The sequence below is a fragment of the Mirounga leonina genome, unplaced genomic scaffold (genome assembly GCF_011800145.1).
Source record: "Mirounga leonina isolate KUSES-001 unplaced genomic scaffold, KU_Mleo_1.0 Mir_91, whole genome shotgun sequence".
Lineage (NCBI taxonomy): Eukaryota > Metazoa > Chordata > Mammalia > Carnivora > Phocidae > Mirounga > Mirounga leonina.
The window spans coordinates 49,764,830-49,778,159 of record NW_023270839.1 but is presented as its reverse complement, the minus strand read 5'-3'; the positions used below and the strand labels follow the sequence as shown (position 1 = coordinate 49,778,159).

General features: G+C 37.1%; 1 protein-coding gene across 6 annotated transcripts in view; it reads right to left on the bottom strand.

Annotated features, from left to right (window-relative positions):
* Positions 1 to 13,330, bottom strand: part of SCAPER (S-phase cyclin A associated protein in the ER) — a 486,665-nt gene that overhangs the window by 370,549 nt on the left and 102,786 nt on the right. The gene's annotated exons all lie outside the window — the stretch shown is intronic.

Below are 13,330 nucleotides of genomic sequence, written 5' to 3'. Positions count from 1 at the left end.
TTTAACTGGCTCACCCTTAGAAGCAGTATGATTAATAACTTTACTTTTGAAAGGAAAGAAAAACACCCCTCTTTGAAAGCTTTCTTATATAAAGAAATACTGCTTAACACTTGAACCTAGTCCATAACCAAAATGATGGCCAACACAAACACTATAATGTAATAAAAAGGAAAAGTGAAATAACTGAAGCAAGTCAGAGGAATGTATCAAAACAGAAACTATAACACAGGTTTCTTAGACACTAAGAAATTAGCTATGAACAAATTACATTTTTAAGGACCCTTCAGTAAAAACCATATTGAAAAATTATTCACATAATGAAGAATGCTTGTTGAGAATAGCAAATCATGCAATTAACCTGTCTGAGAGCTTCTAAATACTTAGAATAATCTTGTAAGTACACAAAACTCAAAATTATATTTCATAGCATAGTTATTATACTCCAGACTTGTACAAATTTTAAAATTTTACAAATGTCATTAATACAGTAGCACTAAATTCAAATTAATACAACCAATAATTGAAAAGCAACAAAATAATCCCAACATTACTGATGTATTACCATTTTTACTTATCACTATATTAATGCAGTAATATTTTGTTTACAACTTATCATTGTTCAAAAGAAAATGTTCTATTTTATAATATCCTTTATTAGGTTATGCTGGCATCATAAAACAAGATCCACTTTTTTATTCTCAGTAAGAGTTTCTATATGATTAATGTTATTTTTACCTTAAAAATTTGAAAGAATTCACAATGAAGCCATCTTGATCAGGAATTTTCTTTGTGAAAAAATATTATACACTCAGATTTTTAAAAAATACTTACTAAATTCCTTCAAGTTTTTCTCATTCATGCTATGAAAGTTTGGCTACATAGTGTTTTTCAAAAAATTTGTCATTTTCTTCTGTTTCTAAATTTAGCATATAATATTGTTCATAATATCTTATCTTTTTTTTTTTAAAGATTTTATTTATTTTTCTTTAGAGAGCGAGCGAGAGAGAAACAGCATGAGAGGGGAGAGGGTCAGAGGGAGGAGCAGGCTCCCCACTGAGCCGGGAGTCCCATGTGGGACTCGATCCCAGGACCTTGGGATCATGACCTGAGCCGAAGGCAGATGCTTAACCATCTGAGCCACCCAGGCACCCCCTTCTTATTATCTTCTCAATATCCGTGGGATCTCTACTCATGTCCTTATCTCATACCTGGTATTATAGCTTGTCTCCTCTCTTTTCATAATCAGTACTAGAAGTCTGCTAATTTTATTAGCCTATTCAAAGAATTATCTTTTGGCTCTGCTGATTTTTTCAAGTCTCACCTGTATCTTCTCCTTCCTTCTTATGTTCCATAGGTTTAACTTGTTCTTTTCTAATTTCCAGAGATAGGTTTTCTTCTTTTCTAATATATGAAATTGAGGCTAGAAATTTTCCTCAAAGCACAGCATTACCTTAAACCCACAAGATTTTAAATGTTAATTTTCATTGAATTCCCATTTTATAATTTTCATTATGATTTCTTCTCTGACTCATGGATTATTCAGAAATATATTCCAAAATTCCAAAAAATTGAGAATTATATGGCTATCTTTTTAAATTGATTTCTAACTTAATTCCACAGTGTTCAAGAAGACAAAATGAGTTCAATCATCTAAAATTTTGTGAAATTTGTTCAATGGCTTGGCATGTGTCAATTTTGGTAAATGTTCCATGTGTACTTGGATATATATTTGGACTTATAGTTACTACCATGACAAAGTAGTCTATCAAAATTAACCCTCTTCATGCCAAACACAACTATAAAAGCTAGACAAACTACATATGTGAACTGTCTAAAAGCATTGGAAAGCAACCAAGATAGGCAAGATTTAAGGAACTACAATTCCTGAGAAAAGGGAAGGACAACATGAGATCCACATTCACCCTAGAATTTTTTCCTGAAGACATTTCAAATTCACAATGCAGGGGAAGTGACTCCTAGCAGAAACCAGCAGTCCTGTCTAGATGAAACAAATACTAGAGTTCAATGAGTCTAAAATAACTGAGACTTCAGGGGCAAAAATCTTGGAGAGGCAGGAACTGCATTTAACCTTCCCTTAGGAGTCTGACAACTACTAAACTTCGCACATATACAGTAAGACTCCATGACACCCAGCAAAAAAAAGGAGCTGGAACGCTAATGAGCTAAGCACATATTATATCAACTGTAGAGTGCTAAGGAATTAAGGAATGTAGTAGTCATGGCAAACACCCCAGATTTTCAGTTAAGACCCAAAAGGAATAAGGACAAAACTGAAACACATCAACTTTAATAAAACCTCAAACCAAACCTTAAAGGATTAAGGTAAACTGCTTAAACTCTATCTTCCTGCCAGATGAAAAACAACAATATTTTTGAAAGGAGCCTCTATAATTTTAAATACACTATGTTAAATATTCAATTAAATATTATGAGGCATGCTAAAAAAAAAAAGAAAAAAAAAAGGATCAAATACCTGAGAACTCCCCCAAAATGTTTTTAAAGTAACAAGCCCACAGGTAGTTCAGATATTTTAATTTTTAATTTTCAGACACAGACTTTTCAAAATAGCTATTATTAATATCTTTATATGGATTAGATATACAGAATAGAGGATCAGTGGACCAGAAGACATGTCAGTAAAAAGTTTCCAGGTTGAAGGATCAAAAGAAAAAAATGGAAAAGAAGAAGCATATTTGTTAGACATATCAATTATATCAGGTTCATTAATCACATTGTTTAGATATCTTGATTTTTGTGTACTTATACTATCAGTGTTGAGACAGTTATGTTAAAATCTCATAGTATGAGTATAGATTTTTCCATTTTCCCTCTCAATATGTTAGTTTTTGCTTTGTATGTTTTAAAAATGTGTTACATACATATAAATTAAGAATTATTTTCCAATTCTGTTAAAATACTCCTTTAATAATTAAAAAAATAGGGGCACCTGGGTGGCTCAGATGGTTAAGCATCTGCCTTCAGCTCAGGTCATGATCTCAGTGTCCTGGGATCGAGTCCCACATCCCACTCTCTGCTCAGCAGGGCATTTGCCTCTCCCTCTGTGCTCACATGTGCTCTCTCAAATAAATAAGTCAATAAAATGTTTAAAAAAATAATTAAAAAAATATTTCTCTTTAAACTGTTTCTTGGATACTATATCTATTTTGTCTGGGAATTAGGAACACCACCATTGATTTGAATAGGACATGTACAGAATATATTTTCCCATCTTCCTCTTTTGCCTTTTCTATGTTTTTAAATTGAAGTTATATCACTTTAAGCTGAACACACTCGGGCATTATTTTTAATGCAACTATAATTTCAAAAATTTAATATTTAGACCATTTGCGTTTAGTGGACTTCAAAAGAAAGCTGGGAGAGGAATCCTTATATCAAAAAAATTAGATTTTAAACCAAAGACTGTAATACGACATCAACATGGATGGGCCTGGAGATTATGCTAAGTGAAATAAGCAGAGAAAGTCAATTATCATATGGAATATAAGGAATAGCATGGAGGACATTAGGAGAAGGAACTTGTGGAACATAAGGAATAGCATGGAGGACATTAGGAGAAGGAAGGGAAAAATGAAGGGGGGTGGAGAATCAGAGGGGAAGATGAACCATGAGAGACTACGGACTCTGAGAAACAAACTGAGGGTTTCAGAGGGGAGAGGGTGTTATATGTAAACAATGAATCATGGAACACTACATCAAAAACTAATTATGTACTGGGACGCCTGCATGGCTCAGTCAGTTAAGCATCTGCCTTCGGCTCAGGTCATGATCCCAGGGTCCTGGGATCGAGCCCCTCAATGGGCTCCCTGCTCAGTGAAGAGTCTGCTTCTCCCTCTTCCTCTGCTGCTCCCATTGCTTGTGTTCTCTCACTCTCTCTCTCTCACTCTATCTCAAATAAATAAATAAAATCTTAAAAAAACAAAACAAAACCTAATAATGTACTATATGGTGACTAACATAACATAAAAAAAAGACATTAAGAAATACACTATATCATAATAAAAGGGTCTATCCAACAAGAAGATCTAACAATTGTAAATATTTATATCCCTATATTGGGAGCAGCCAACTAAATAAACCAATTAATAACAAAATTAAAGAAAAACATTGATAATAGTAGGGGACGTTAACACCCCACTCACAGTAATGGACGTTAACACTCTCCACTCACAGATCATCTAAGCAGAAGATCAACAAGGAAACAAGGGCTTTGAATGACACATTGGACCAAGATGGACTTCACAGATATATTTACAGCATTCCATCCTAAAGCAACAAAATACACATTCTTCTCCAGTGCACATGAAACATTCTCCAGAATAGATAACACACTGGGTCACAAATTAGGTCTCAACCAGTACCAAAAAAACTGGGATTACTCCCTGCATATTTTCAGACCACAATGCTTTAAAACTTGAACCCAATCATAAGAGAAAATTTGGAAGGTACACAAATACATGGAGGTTAAAGAGCATCCTATGAATGGGTCAATGAGGAAATTAAAGAATTGAAAAAATTCATGGAAGCAAATGAAAATGAAAACACAACTGTTGAGAACCTTGGGAATGCATCAAAGGCAGTCCTAAGAGGCAAGTATATAGCAACACAAGCCTTTCTCAAGAACAAGACTCAAATACACAAGCTAACCTTACACCTAAAGGAGGTGGAAAAATAACAGCAAATAAAGCCTAAACCAAGCAGAAGAAGAGAAATAATATTAGAGCAGAAATCAATGAAATAGAAATCCAAAAAAAAAAGTGGAACAGATCAACAAAACTAGGAACTGGCTCTATGAAAGAATAAACAAGATTGATAAATCCCTAGCCAGACTTATCAAAAAGAAAAGAGAAAGGACCCAAATAAATCATGAATGAAAGAGGAGAGGTCACAACCAACACTGAAGAAATATAAACAATTATAAGGACATATTAAAAGCAACTATATGCCAACAAATTAGGCAATCTGGAAAAAATGGATGCATTCCTAGAAACATATAAACTACCAAAACTGAAAGTAATAGAAACCTGAGGAGACCCATAACCAGCAAAGAAATGGAAGCAGTAATCAAAAATTTCCCAAAAAACTAGAGTCCAGGACCAGATGGCCTCCCAGCAGAATTCTACCAAACATTTAAAGAAGAATTAATCTATTCTTCTGAAGCTGTTTCAAAATATAGAAATGGAAGAAAACTTCCAAACACATTCTATGAGGTCAGCATTACCTTGATCCCAAAACCAAAGACCTGACCAAAAAGAATTAAAGACCAATATCCCTGATGAACATGGATGCAAAAATTTTCACCAAGATACTAGCCAATAGGATCCAACAGTACATTGAAAGGATTATTCACCAGGACCAAGTGGGATTTATTCCTGGGCTGCAAGCGTAGTTCAACATCTGCAAATTAATCAACATGACATACCACATTAATCAAAGAAAGGATAAGAATCCTATGATCCTCTCAATGCAGAAAAAGCATTTGACAAAATACAGCATCCATTCTTGCTTAAAACTATCCACAGTGTAGGAATGGAAGGAATATACCTCAATATCATAAAAGCCATCTATGAAAAACCCACAGCGAATTTCCTACTCAATGGGGAAAAACTGAGAGCATTTCCCCTAAGGTCAGGAACATGGCAGGGATGTCCACTATCACCACTGTTGTTCAACATAGTACTAGAAATCCTAGCCTCAGCAGTCAGACAACAAAAAGAAATAAAAGTCATACAAATTGGCAAAGAAGTCAAACTTTCACTCTTTGCAAATGACATGGTACTCTATGTTGAAAACCCAAAAGACTGCACCCAAAAATTCCTAGAATTCATATAGGAATTTAGCAACGTGGCAGGATATAAAATCAATGCACAAAAGTCAGTCGCATTTCTATACCCAAACATGAGACAGAAGAAAGTGAAATTAAGGAATCGATCCAATTTGCAATTGCACCAAAAACTGTAAGATATGTAGGAATAAACCTAACCAAAGAGGTAAAGGCTCTGTACTCTGAAAGCTATAGAAGACTTATGAAAGAAACTGAGGAAGACACAAAGAAATGGAAAAACATTCCATGCTCACTGAATGGAAGAACAAATATTATTAAAATGTCTATGCTATCCAGGGCAATCTACACATTCAATGCAATCCCTATCAAACTACCATCAACATTTTCCACAGAGCTGAAACAAATAACCCTAAAATTTGTATGGAATCAGAAAGACCCCAAATAGCCAAAAGAATGTTGAAAAAGAAAACCAAAGCTGGTGGCATCACAATTCCAGACTTCAAGCTCTATTACAAAGCTGTAACCATCAAGACAGTATGGACCTGGCACAAACACAGATGGACAGATCAACGGAACAAAATAGAGACCCCAGAAACAGACCCTCAACTCTATGGCCAACTAATCTTCAACCAAGCAGGAAAGAATACCCACAGGAAAAAAGACAGTCTCTTCAACAAATGGTGTTGGGAAATTTGGACAGCCACATGCAGAAGAATGAAACCGAACCATTTCCTTACACCATACACAAAAATAGACTCAAAATGGATGAAAGACCTAAATGTGAGACTGGAATCCATCAAAATCCTAGAGAACACAGGCAGCAACCTCTTTGACCTCGGTCATAGCAACTTCTTGCTAGACATATCTCCAAAGGCAAGGGTAACAAAAACAAAAATTAACTATTAGGGGATGCCTGGGTGGCTCAGTCGGTTAAGCGTCTGCCTTCGGCTCAGGTCATGATCCCAGGGTCCTGGGATCGAGTCCCGCATCGGGCTCCCTGCTTGGCGGGAAGCCTGCTTCTCCCGCTCCCACTCCCCCTGCTCGTGTTCGCTTTCTCGCTGTGTCTCTCTCTGTCAAATAAATAAATAAAATCTTAAAAAAAAAAAATTAACTATTAGGACTTTATCAAGATAAAGAGCTTTTGCACAGCAAAGGAAACAGTGGACAAAACCAAAAGACAACTGACAGAATGGGAGAAGATATTTGCAAATGACATATCAGATAAAGGGCTAGTATCCAAAATCTATAAAGAACTTATCAAACTCAACACCGAAAGAACAAATAATCCAGTCAAAAAATGGGCAGAAGACATGAACAGACGATTCTCCAAAGAAGACAGGCAAATGGCCAACAGACACACACAAAAAATGCTCAACACACAAAAAAAATGCTCAGCATCAGGGAAATACAAATCAAAACCACAATGAGATACCACCTTACACCAGTCAGAATGGCTCAAATTAACAAGTCAGGAAACAACAGATGTTGGTGAGTACACAGAGAAAGGGGAACCTCTTACAATCTTGGTGAGTACGCAAGCTGGTACAGCCACTCTGGAAAACAGTATGGAGGTTCCTCAAAAAGATAAAAATAGACCTACCCTACAACCCGGCAATTGCACTACTAGGTATTTACCCAAAGGATACAAACAGTGATTTGAAAGGGCACCTATACCCAATGTTTATAGCAGTAATGTCCACAATAGCCAAACTATGGAAAGAGCCCAGATGTCCATCGACAGATGAATAAAGAAGGTGTGTGATATAGATATATACATGGAATATTACTAAGCTATCAAAAAAATGAGATCTTACCATTTGCAACAACGTGGATGGAACTAGAGGGTATCATGCTACGCGATATAGATCAATCAGAGAAAGACAATTGTCATATGATTTCACTCACATGTGGAATTTAAGAAAAAAACAGAAGATCATAGGGGAAGGGAGGGAAAAAAAAACAAGATGAAAATAATGAAGGAGACAAACCATAAGAGACTCTTAACTATAGGAAAAAAACTAAGGGTTGCTGGAGGGGAGAAGGGTGTGGAATGGGGTAACTGGGTGATGGGCACTAAGGAGGGCACTTGATGGAATGAGCACTGGGTGTTATATGCAACTGATGAATCACTAAATTCTACCTCTGAAACTAATAATATGCTATATGTTAAATGAATATAAATAAAATTAAATTAAAATTTAAAAAATAGACCATTTACCTTTAATGTAAGAGCTGATGTTTTTGCATTTACTTCTACCATTTATAATTTGGTTTTGATTTGTCTCATCTGTTTTATGTTTCTTTTTTTTTTTCTTTCTTGGCTTCTTTTGCATTAATCAATTAGTTGAACTTTCTTTTACTCTCCTTTCTTGAATATACAAAATACATCCTTGACTTAAAATGTCTAGTACAAGTCAGTATTTTTGTAACTTCAAAGAAAATGCTAGGATCCTTAAAAATATAATCTCCATTTATTCTTCTCCTGTCTTTTGGAATATTGTCAGAAATTCTCATTTTTTATGTATTTCAAGCTTTGCACGACATTATGAAACAGCCCATACTAAACATTTAATGTGCTCCACATGTTTACTCCTCCTGGTGTTCTTCATTCCTTTAGGCATTCCTGGGTTTCAATTTGGGATTTTTTCCCTTAACCTGAAAAACTATAATACTTCTTTTAGTGTAATTCTATTGATTTCAAGTTCTTTCAATTTTTATTTATCTGGAATTCACTTTTTTGCTGGATATAGAATTGCTTTGTCAATTATTTTCTTTCAGCATCTGAAAGATGTCATTCCACTGTCATCTGGTTTCCATCAGCTATCAACTTACTCTTGCTCCTTTGAAAGTATAGCTAACCTTAAGAAAGCATGAATTTAAACTGTGTGGGTCTGCTTAAACATGGATTTCTTTTGATATGGTACTGTAAGTCTATCTGTTCTTATGATTTTAATAAATATTTTTTCTCTAGTTTCCTTTATTGTAAGAATACAGTATTATAATACATAAAGCATACAAAGTATGTGTTGACTATGTTGTCAGTAAGGCTTGTAGTCAACAATAGGCTATTAAGTTTTGGGGGAGACAAAAGTTATATATGAATTTTCAAGGATTATTCACAGTCAACTGCAGTCTTTTTTGTTGTTGTTGTTCTACTTGTAGAGATTTTCTCTTTCCCTGATTTTTAGTATTTTTATTATATTACATCTAAATGAGATTTGTTTTCTATTTTTCCTGCTTGGAGTTCACAGTGCTTCTTAAATATAAGACTGATTTTTCAACAGTTTGGGGAATTATATCCTTCACAGACTCAATTTACAGGTGTGCTTCTTCTGTGAGTCTCTGCATTTTCCTATTTCTTTTCTCTCTGTTATATAATCTCAATATTTGCTACTGCACTTAGAATTAATTCAACCCCAACTCTCCTAAATTTTAAATCTTTTTTTAAGATTTTATTTATTTGAGATAGAGTGAGACTGAGAGAGCACGAGAACGGGGGAGGGGAGGAGCAGAGGCAGAGGGAGAAGCAGGCTCCCCACTGAGCAGGGAGCCTGATGCGGGGCTCGATCCCAGGACCTTAGGATCACGACCTGAGCCAAAGGCAGACCCTTAATGGACTGAGCCACCCAGGCGCCCCTTAAATCTCTTCTTGATGTGTGCAAATACATCAGATGTTTTAAAAATTTCATTTATCGTCCTGGATTCCTTTCTTCCAGAGCCCTGTAACCATCAAAAATCTGGATTGGTTGTTCCCTAGCCCTGGTACACAGGTATTATACTGGGATCACCACCATACAGTATTACCTTTGCCTCACTTTCTGGGCTGGCATCCTCCAGCAGTGATTGGGTCCATGGAGGCAAAAAAAAATTTTGAGATCTTACATGAATGAAAATACCTTCAGTCTACTTTCACATTTAATGGATAATTTGGCTGAACATAGAATTTTAGATTAGAAATCATTTTCCTTCAGAATTCTGAAAACATTGTTCAATTTTCTTGTGGCTTCTAGGGGTAATTTACCAGAAGCAGATGCCATTCTGATTCTTGGTCAATTGTATATAAAATGAGTATGTTCTCTAATTTTAAGCCTCTCATCATCTGTAGTATTTATAAATTTCCTAACATGTTTTGTTGTCATTCTATTTTCATCCTCTGTAGTGGGCACTTAATGGGTCCTTTCGGTCTAGAAACTTATATCCTCTGTTAAAGGATATTTCCTTTAATTATTTAATTTCATGATTTCCTCCTTCCTCTCTCTTTCTAAAATTCATGTTATTGGGGCACCTGGGTGGCTCAGTCGTTAAGCGTCTGCCTTCAGCTCAGGTCATGATCCCAGGGTCCTGGGATCGAGCCCCGCATCGGGCTCCTTGCTCAGCGGGAAGCCCGCTTCTCCCTCTCCCATTCCTGCTTGTGTTCCCTCTCTCGCTGTGTCTCTCTGTGTCAAATAAATAAATAAAATCTTTTAAAAAAATAAATAAAATAAAATTCATGTTATCAAATACTGGGTAATCCCATTATCTATTTTTATATAGCAAGCCCAAAACCTAGCATCTTAAAACACTAACCATGTTATTTCCATGCAATTCTTTGAGTCAGAAATCTGAGGAGTGCTCAGTGGAGGGAGGTCTCCTCTCATCTCCATATAATATCAGCTAGAGTGGCTCACCTAAGGCCAGACTGTTCATGATGCCTTCACCACATGCATAAAGCCTTGGTACCAGTTGCTGGCTGAGATAGCTAGGTTCTCCTTCTCATGGCCTCTTTCTCCTCACATAGTCTCTCATTATTCAGTGGCCTATGCTGGGCCTTTTTACACAGTAGCTGGCTTCCAACAAGGAAAAAATGGAAGCTGCAAGGCCCCAAACAGGCTAGGCTGGGAATTTACCAATCACTCTTGCCACGTTCTACTGATCATATCAAGTCGACGGGCAAACCAAAGATTCAAGGGGAGGAAAAACAGACTCCACCACTTGATAATGGATGGGGAGGAATGGGAGAAATTGCTGGCACCCATCTTTGCAGATAATCTACCATAGTCCACAATCTGGCTTCAGATTGCTCAAATCTCCTGAGAATAGCAGACACTCATCCAATTACAGTATCAGCCTCAAAGACCAATATCTCATGATCTACACTGGATCTGGATTTGTTCCTCAGGTGTGGATTCTCTTGATCTGCAAACCTGGCAGCTCAATGGGAGAAGAGGGCTTGAAGTAGAAACAAGGATGAGGCATCTCAACATTATCGTTACAGACAGTCTTCCACATAACCCACTAATAATCAATATTACTCCCAACTTTCCAATGTGCCTGATATCCTTCAGGTAAGACACCATCTCTTTTACCTTCTATATAGAATAAACCTCCAATATTCTGTGGGGTGAGGGAGATACCGTCATCCTACTATTCAGAGTTAAGGGCAAGTGGGGAGAATTTGGGATGACTAACATATAATCCCTACCTTTATCCTCACTTCCAGAGACAACTGCTCCCAATTTTTTATCCTCTGGGGAGTTCTGTGGAACAAACTGGATTGCTTTACAGTTTTGCCCACTCTCTGAGTTTAGGATTCAGCTAGCTCACTCAAATGTCACCACTGGTCTACTTTCCAACTTCCAAAAATTTGTCTTTAACTCTTAACCTATCTCTTCTTCCGTAAGTCCTATTTTTCAATCCTTTTATATCATTTTAGTTGAGTTTAGGAAAGAGGAAAGTAAATGTATGTGCTCCAACTGTCACCTTTAACAAAAATCATTTTTATAGGCTATCATTACAAACTTCAATACCAGAGCTAGTGCTATTATAAATTACTTAAGATATAAACCATAAATCACTTTCAAAGAAGTGCATCAAAACCCCAAAACTGAGACCAAAGTAGTCAAAAACAAAATTTCCTGATATATGAACATGGATACTTTTAAGCTTAGTTATAATTAAGACCTATCATTTCATCTCAACCAAATGAGTCACACTCATAATCTGAGAGTAATGCTTTAAACAAAACCATGATATACTTTAATACCATGAGACCTTTAAAGTATTTTTTGCAATAATGATTTAACACATTTTTCTCAGACTCTTTCACAATATAAAAACTAAACTTGGTTCTGCATTCTCTTACCTTCTCCTAGAAGAAAGAAGTCACGACTACTCTCAATTTTCTAATACTACTAGTCTATATAGAGAAACCAAGGGCAATATACTGGGTAAGAGTAGGAGTATTATTTGAATAAGCAAACATGACTTACTGAGACCAAAATGGAAAAGAGTATCAGTAATGTAAAGGTGGCAATGCATTTGTTATGTCCAATAAAACATTTCTTTCTGAGCCAAGAAGCTCTAAAGGGATCTTCCATCAAAGAAAAACAGAAAGCAGTACTCTCAAGTTACTCCTTAATTCATAACACAAATTCATCGTAATAATTCTAAAATCCAGGGCTCTACAGATGTATAAAAAATTCACTTGGGGGGCGAGGGCAGCCCCCAGCGCAAGTGTGGCCCCTGGGGCCCAACAGCCTCCCGACTGCGGTGAAGAGCCACAGGCTGCAGTGACAGACGCTGTGGCAGGGCCTGATGGAGCCCTCGGAGCCAGCTGGGGCACGGACCCCCTGCACCTACCTCACCAAGGGGCCCAGCTCAAGGTGTCCACCCCCCTGGTCCTCTGACCCATGGGCCTGGAGCAAAGGCACAGTCTGGAGACTGCCCACTGGCTCTTCTCTCTCTCTCCTCCCCTCAGCCTCTCTGCACTGCCCCAGGCTAAAGGCAGCCGAGCCAAGGCTCCGAGAGCAACGGTTTGATCTCCCACTCCAAGTGATGAATTCATCTTAGTTTTGGATAGGCTTTCCTTATGGTTTGTACTTCAAGACTAAGGACACTTAAAAGAAAGAAATTGCATAGCTCACCTACTGCCAGCTTGACAGCATAAGTTTTAGGAATCAAGAAGGAACACTGGGTTATTTCCTAAGATTAAGCCTTTAAATTCCAATTGGATGCTGCATAGCTATGTGCACATTTGACCATGAAAATGATCTTCCATCAAGGAGATCTCCTTCTTCAACTAAATCAATTTAAGTGGTTGGAAGAAGAATGGACTCCCTATCCGACCAAACTCAGCCAGACAAATTAAATCAGTCTTTTTGGGCAAGGAGTAAAGCTGTTACAAGGGTGGCCTAATCACTTTCTGCTCACACCACCACCGAACAGCCCCTTCCAGGACTGTCACCTATATGTAGGTGGTGCCCTATACAAGGGCACCTGGCTAAGACAGCGAATGAGGGCTGAAATCCTGCTAGGCTTCATTCACAAAGCCAAGTTTATTGATGTATGGCTGTGTCTACTCAGACGACATGGTTCCTTTTTCTAAATTGTACCAAGGCACCCTGTATGGGCTAGAGGCAGTTCTGACCATCCTACTACCATATCCTTGTCCTACCCAGGATTATATTCCTTACCTCAGATGGACTGAAGATTCTCATGAACAGATTAGCCTTATTGTAAAAGATGAAA